The sequence below is a fragment of the Vulpes vulpes genome, unplaced genomic scaffold, assembly GCF_048418805.1.
Source record: "Vulpes vulpes isolate BD-2025 unplaced genomic scaffold, VulVul3 u000000743, whole genome shotgun sequence".
Taxonomy (NCBI): Eukaryota; Metazoa; Chordata; class Mammalia; order Carnivora; family Canidae; genus Vulpes; species Vulpes vulpes.
Genome location: NW_027325826.1, coordinates 22,446 through 30,606, shown reverse-complemented (window position 1 = coordinate 30,606; position 8,161 = coordinate 22,446). Strand labels below are relative to the sequence as shown.

General features: G+C 42.3%; 1 pseudogene; it reads left to right on the top strand.

The window, feature by feature from the left end:
* Positions 1–7,078: 7,078 nt before the first annotated feature.
* Positions 7,079–7,780, top strand: LOC140597536 (PEST proteolytic signal-containing nuclear protein pseudogene; annotated as a pseudogene).
* The last annotated feature ends 381 nt before the right edge of the window (positions 7,781–8,161 follow it).

Sequence of the window (8,161 nt, the reverse complement as noted above, 5' to 3'; positions counted from 1 at the left end):
CCTTCTTACACCAAGCCCCACATCCCTGCACTCTGGAGGGCCTCCTCTTCTCTCTCTGTCTCTCTGTCTCTCTGTCTCTGTCTCTGTCTCTGTCTCTCTCTTTTTAAAGATTTTATTTATTTATTCACGAGAGACACAGAGAGAGGCAGAGACACAGGCAGAGGAAGAAGCAGGCTCCATGCAGGGAGCCTGATGTGGGACTCGATCCTGGGACTCCAGGATCACGCCCTGGGCCGAAGGGAAGCGCTCAACCACTGAGCCACTCAGGCGTCCCGAGGGCCTGGCCTTCTCAGTCAATCTTGTTCCAGTCCCAGTGCAGAGGGCCCCTTCCCAGGAGACCAGGAGAAACTCCTGCCCACACCACATCTCCACTAAAGTTCTTCAGTGCTTTGGTTCCAGTGCAGGAAGTATCAGGTCTCATTTAACAAGCAGACTAAAGCACACCTACCTAAAACTCACCACATTCTAGCAAAGGACTAAACACTGCCCACTGCAGGTTAAGAGTGCCTCTGCAGACAACCACTCTGAAGGACAGAGCAGCCAAAGCACTCCAGCAGAGTGCAGGCGACACACACCAGAGACGATGCCTGAAGTAGTGCCAGGCCGTGGACACTACATGACCTCTTCTTCATAAAGCCATTGCTCTCAGGAGCAGGAAACATACCTGGCTATTCTAACACAGAGACGAAGGCAGAGACTTAGACAAAATGCCAGATGGAGGAATTCATCCTCAATGAAAGAACAAGATAAGGTCATGGCCAGAGATCTAAGCAGAAGAGATATAAGTAACATGGGTGATGGAGAATTTAAAGCAACAATCATAAGAATACTCGCTGGGCTTGAGAAAGAGTGGAAGACTTCAGGGAGACCCTTACCACAGAGATAAGAGAGTTAAGAGGCAATGAGACAGAAATGAATATGGCAACAACTGAGATCCAAAACTGCCTGCAAGTAATGACCATAAGGATGGAAGAAGAAGAAGAATGAATAAATTATATAGTAGATAAGATAATGGAAAATAATGAAGCTGAAGAAAAGACAGAAGGACAAATTATGGATCATGAGAAAAGGCTTTGGGAACTCAGTGACTCCATCCAACATAATAAAATTTGTACCATAGGAGTCCCAGAAGAGGAAGCGAGAGAAAAGGGGGCAGAAGGTTTATTTGAGAAGATAATAGCTAAAAACTTCCCTAATCTGGGGATGGAAACAGACATCCAGGACCAGGAGGCACAGAGAACTCCCACCAAAATCAATAAAAGCAGGCCAACACCAAGACATATTGTGATTACATTTGCTAAATATAGTGATAAAGAAAAATCTTAAAAGCAGCAAGACAAAAGCATTTACAAGGGAAGACACATAAGGCTAGCTGCAGATTTTTCAACAGAAACTTGGCAAACCAGAAGACAGTGGCATAATATGTTCAAAGTGCTGGATGGAAAAATCTGCAGCCAAGAATTCTCTATCTTGCAAGGGTATCCTTCAGAATAGAAGGAAAGATATAGAGGTGCCCAGACAAACAAAAACTGAAGGAGTTTGTGGCAACTAAAACAGCCCTGGATGAGATATTAAAGGGGACTCTTTGCAAAGGAGAGACCAACAGTGATAATGAGAAGAAGGGATCAGAGAAAACCTCCAGAGATGACAAAAGACGTGATAAAATGGCAATAAGTCCATACCTATCAATAATTATTCTGAATGTAAGTGGCTTAAATGCTCCAGTTAAAAGACATAAGATGACAGAATGGATGAAAACAACAACAAGTTTCGTCTATATGCTTCCCACAAGAGTCTCATCTCAGACCTAAAGACACCTGAAGATTGAATGTGAGGGGATGGAGAAATATTTATCACACGAAAGGATGTCAAAAGAAAGCCAGAATAGCAATTCTTATATCAGGCAAACTAGACTTTACATCAAAGACTGTAACAATAGATGAAGAATGACACGATTCATTATAAAGGGAACAATGCAGCAAGAAGATCTAACAATTGTAAATACTTATGGACACAACATAAGAGCCCAAAATATAAAACAATTAATAACAAACATAAAGGAACTCATTGATAATAGTACAGTAAGAGTAGGTAGGGGACTTTAACACCCCACTTATAGCAATGGACGGATCGCCTAAGCAGAGAATCAACGAGGAAACAATGGCTTTGAATGACACAGTGGACCAGATGGACTTTACAGATGTATTCAGAACATTCCATCCTAAAACGACAGAATACACATTCTTTTCAAGTGCGCATGCAACATTCTCTGGAATAGATCACATTCTAGGTCACAAATCATGCCTCAACAAATACAAAGGAGAATGAGATCATGCCATGCATCTTTTCTGACCAGGACAATACGAAACTTGAAGTCAACCAGAAGAAAAAAATTGGAGAGACCACAAATACCTAGAGGTTAAACAAATGCTACTAATGAGCAAATGGGTCAACCAGGAAATCAAAGAAGAAAATTTAAAAATACATGGAAACAAATGAAAATGAAAACATAAACGATGCAAAACCATTGGGATGCAGCAAAAGTGGGCCTAAGAGGGAAGTATATAGCAATATAGTTCTACCTTAAGAGGCACAAAGAATCTCAAATAAATAACCCAACCTTACACCTCAAGGAGCTAGAAAAAGAACCGCAAACAAAACCTAAAATCAGCAGGAAGGAAAGAATAAAGGTTAGAGCAGAAATAAATGATATGGAAACTAAAAAACCAAAAACAATACAACAGAACAGGTCAATGAAACCAGGAGCTGGTTCTTTGAAAAAAAAAAAAAGAATAAAATTGATAAACCACTATCTAGACTTATAAAACAGAAATGAGAAAGGACCCAAATAAGTAAGATCACAAATGAGAGAGGAGCGATAACAACCAACACCATAGAAATATGGACAATTACAAGAGAATATAATGGAAAACAATATGCCAACGACCTGGAAAAAAAATGGATAAATTCCTAGAAACATATAATCTGCCAAAAATGAAACAGGAAGGAACAGAAAACTTGAACATACTGATTACCAGCAAAGAAATTGAAGCAGTAATAAAAAAATCTCCCAACAAACAACAGTCCAGGGCCACACAGCTTCACAGGGGAATTCTACCAAACATTTAGAGAAGACTTAATACCTAGTTTTCTCAAATGATTCCAAAAAAATATAAAAGGAAGGAAAACTTCCAACTTCATTGTATGAAACCAGCACTACCCTGATATCAAAACCAAAGACTCCAGCAAAAGAGAGAGAGAGAGAGAGAGAGAGAGAGAGAGAGAGAAATACAGGCCAATATCCCTGACAAACACGGATGCAACAAATTCTTAAGAAAATACTAGCAAACCTAATCCAACAATACATTAAAAGAATCTTTCTCCACGATCAACTGGGACTTATTCTTAGGCCGTCAGTATACTTTGATATTTGCAAATCAATCAATGTGATACACCGCATTAATAAAAGAAAAGAGCCATATGATCCTCTCAACAGAGGCAGAAAAAGCATTTGACAAAGTAGGGCATCCATTCATTATAAAAACCCTCAACAAACTAGGGTAGAGGGAACATAACATAATGAAGGCCAAATACGAAAAACCCGCAGCCACTGTCATCCTCAATTGGGCAAAAACTGAGAGCTCTTCCTCTATGTCAGGAACAAGACAGGGATGTCCACTCTCACCACTGCTTCTTAACAGAGTTTTGGAAGCCCTAGCCACAGCAATCAGACAACAAAAAGAAATAAAAAGTAAGCAAATCAGCAGGGAGGAAGTAAAACTTTCACTATTTGCAGATGACATGATACTCAATATGGAAAACCTGAAAGACACCATCAAAAAATTGCTAGAACTGATGCACGAATTCCACAAAGTCACAGGCTACAGAATCAACATACACAACTCTGTTGCACTTCTATATGCCAATAATGAAGCAGCAGAAAGAGAAACGAAGGTATGGATCCCATTCACACTTACAGAAAAAAAAAACAACCATAAGATATCTAGGAATAAACCTAACCAAAGAGCTAAAAAACCTGTTCCCTGTAAACTATAAGACATTGATGGGAGTGCTAAGATGGCAGCATCCTTGGAACACAGGTAACTATCAAATCATTCTGAATACCCAAGAAATCAACCTGAGGACTAATAGAACAAACTGCACCACTAGAGGGAGAGAAGAGGCCACAATGAGGAAAGTAGGAAGTACAGAGATGTGGTTTGGGGGAGAAAGGGATCATGGGAGCTGCAGAGGGGAGGAGGGTGCCCTGGTTGCAGGGAAAGGCAAGAGGGAGTGGAATGCACAGGGATACATGTGAGGAGAAGACTGCTCCGAAGCCATTGGCTTAGAAAACGAGCGAGGCTGATTTTTGTGAGTAATTGCAACCAGCAGGACACAAACACTGGAGTTTTAGAGGTCCCTGGGCTTTGCTGGGATAGAGGCCTGAAGACATTGCCCTTACTCCTAGAGACAAAACAGGCCAGCAACGCGGGAAAGACTGCGGGATCTGAGGACCATCCCAGGTGCATGGGGAGAGACCGGTCATACTTTCTGGAGTGCGTCTGTGAGAGGTGGCATTGTCTCTCTGGGGACAAAAGAACTGGCAGGTGCCACTTCCCTCCCTTGCCCCTCAGCATAGGTGCAGACATATCTGCTGAGGGCGGCAAACCCGGACACTGGCTGTTTAGCCTGCTTTGCTCCAAACCCATGCCCCTGTGTTCTGGCATGGCTGCCCTTCTGAGTCACACCTGCATCGTTCCCAGCACTGTGATACCCTGTCCCAAGGACCAGCACAGGCCCCCGCCACACCAGGTCCCTGACGTTTGGAATTTTAAAAATTGGCAGGGGTGGCTGAGATAGAGCCCAAGGTGCACTGCACTGCTCCAGGCAAACAAGCAACCCAGAGACAGACAGTGTGAAAACAGCGATCTGAAAAAAATCCTGGTGCTTGAGTGGAGATTATTTGCTCCGTCGAAAGTGCTTCCCTGAGAACAGTAAAAACGGACTCGTGGACACCTGTCCCTGTGGACAAAGGAGCTGTCTGGTGCCATTTCTCTGCCCTGCCCCTCAGCATAAACTAACTTCAGTAAACACCACAGTGCCAACACTGGCTGCCTTACCTGCTTATACCAAGTCCTGTCTCCCTGTGCTCTGCTGGTATTAATGCTGCTCTTGGGCAAGTGTGCTTCAGGATGGGATTAGTGGGCCACTTCCCCAGAAGACCAGCAGAAACCCCTGCACACAGGATGTCTACTGACCACAGAGTTCCACAAAGCTTCAGTTCTAGTGGAAAGAGTGCCAGGTCCCTTTTAACAAGCAGACTGGAGCACAACTAGTTAAAACTGGCCACATTCTGGCCAAGGTCCAAACACTCCCCACTATAAGCAAGGAGAACCTCTGCAGATGACTGGCCTGAGGGATAGAACAGACAAAACGCAGCACCAGAGGGCACATAACACACACCAGAGACACTTCCTGAAGCACCGGGCCCTGGACATTATACAAACTCTTCTTCATAAAACCATTACTTGCAGGAGCAGGAAACATAACAGGCTTTTCTCTCTCTCTTTTTTTTAAAAGATTTTATTTATTTATTCATGAGAGACAGAGAGACACACACAGAGAGGCAGAGACACAGGCAGAGGGAGAAGCAGGCTCCATGTAGCCATGTGGGACTTGATCCTGGGTCTCCAGGATCACGCCCTGGGCCAAAAGTGGCGCTAAACCGCTGAGCCACTCAGGCTGCCGAACAGGCTTTTCTAACACAGAAGAAGCCAGAGACCTAGACAAAATGCCAGGATGGAGGAATTCATCCCAAAAGAGAACAAGAAAAGATCATGGCCAGGGATCTAATCGAAACAGATATACAGAATATACCTGATCCAATATTTAAAGCAACAATCATAAGGATACTAACTGGGCTTGAGAAAAGCTTGGAAGACATCAGGGAGACCCTTACTGCAGACGTACAGGAGCTAAACACCAATCAGACCGAGATGAAAAATGCAGTAACTAAGATTCAAAACCGACTGGGTGTAATGACCACAAGGATGGAAGAGGCAGAGGAATGAATAAGTGATATCAAAGATGGGAATTATGGAAAATAATAGAGCTGAACAAAAGAGAGAAAGAAAAATTTTGGACCACAAGAGTAGACTGAGGGAACCCAGTGAGTCCATCAAGCGTAATAACATTCATTTCATAAAAGTCCCAGAAGAAGAAGAAGAGAGAAAAGGGGGCAGAAGGTTTATTTGAGGAAAATAATAGCTGAAAAATTTCCTAGTCTGGGGAATGAAACAGACATCTAGTTCCAGGAGGCACAGAGAACTCGTAACAAAATCAACAAAAGCAGGCCAACACCAAGACAATATTGCAGAACAGTTTGCAAAATATGGTGATAAAGAAAAAAATCCGAAAGGCAGCAAGACAAAAGAAATCCATAACTCACCAGGGAAGATCCATACAGCTAGCAGTAGATCTCTCCACAGAATCTTGGCAGGCTAGAAGGGAGTGAGTGGCATGATATGCTCAATGTGATGAATGGGAAAAGTCTGCAGCCAAGAATTCTCTATTCAGCAAGGCTATCATTCAGAATAGAAGGGGAGGTAAAGAGTTTCCCAGACAAACAAAAACTAAAGGAGATTGTGACCACTACAGCAGCCCTACAAGAAATATTAAACGGCGCTCTTTGATTGGGAAGGGAAGACCAAAAGTGACAAAGACAAGAAAGGAACAGAGGAAATCTAGAAATAATGACCAAACAAGCAATAAAATGGCACTAAATACATATTTATGAATAACCACTCTGAATGCAAATGGACAAAATGCTCCAATCAAAAGACATAGGATGCCAGAACGTATTAAAAACAACAACAACAACAGCAGCAGCAGCAACAACAACAACAACAACAACAAGACCCATCTATATGCTGCCTGCAAGGGACTCATTTTTAGACTTAAAGACACCTTCAGATTGAAAGTAAGGGGATGGAGAACATTTATCATGCAAATGGACATCAAAAGAAAGCCGGAGTAGCAATACTTACATCAGAAAAACTAGATTTTAAATCAAAGCCTGTAATAAGAGATAAAGAAGGGCGCTATAGCTTGGCATGGCTGCAGAGGAGGCCGCGGCGGGGAAAATGGCGGACGGGAAGGCGGGAGAGGAGAAGCCCGAGAAACCGCAGTGAGCTGGAGCCGTGGGAGGACCTGAAGAAGAAGCAGAAAAACCTGTGAAAACTAAGACTTTCTTCCAGTAATGGAGGGGAGAGTTCCAGTCGCAGCGCTGAGAAGCGATCAGCTGAAGAAGAAGCTGCAGACCTCCCAACAAAGCCTACAAATATCTCCAAGTTTGGATTTGCCATAGGTAGTCAGACGACAAAGAAAGCCTCAGCCATATCCATCAAACTTGGATCAAGTAAGCCTAAAGAAACTGTTCCAACGCTTGCTCCAAAAACCCTTTCAGTAGCAGCAGCTTTTAACGAAGATGAAGATGGTGAACCAGAGGAAATGCCTCCAGAAGCAAAGATGCGGATGAAGAATATTGGAAGGGATACACCAACATCAGCAGGACCAAACTCCTTCAATAAAGGAAAGCATGGTTTTTCTGATAACCAGAAGCTATGGGAGCAAAATATAAAATCTCATCTTGGAAATGTCCATGACCAAGACAATTAAATGATGTGTTTTGAAATTGGGGTGTGGGGTGGGTGTAAAGTTAAAAGGAACAGTTTCCTTTTTAAAAGAATGGTATAAGACTATCTTTGGAGCCGCCTTTTGTTTTGTTTTGTTTTGTTTTTTAAAGATTGAGTTGTACACTAATAAGAGTTTGAAATTAGAGGTAATTTATGTTTTATATACAGATTTCAAGACATCTGCTAATTTTGTAGTTTCATGTGATTAGTTTCCAAAGGTTACAGATAATAAAAAACCCAGAAATGGTACCTTTCTAAGAATTGCATATTGTTTTAGACACAACTATTAGCACATTAAGAGGGACGCAAAAAGTTATTGTCTATTAAACTGCAAGCAATTAGTCTTAACTCCCTTATTAACCTAAAGTGTCTGGCTCCCAGGAACAGCCTTATAGAGAGGGAGTATCGTATTGGGAGGAAAATGTTCCTGGACTATTGACTGAAAGTATGTTAGATAAAATACAGCT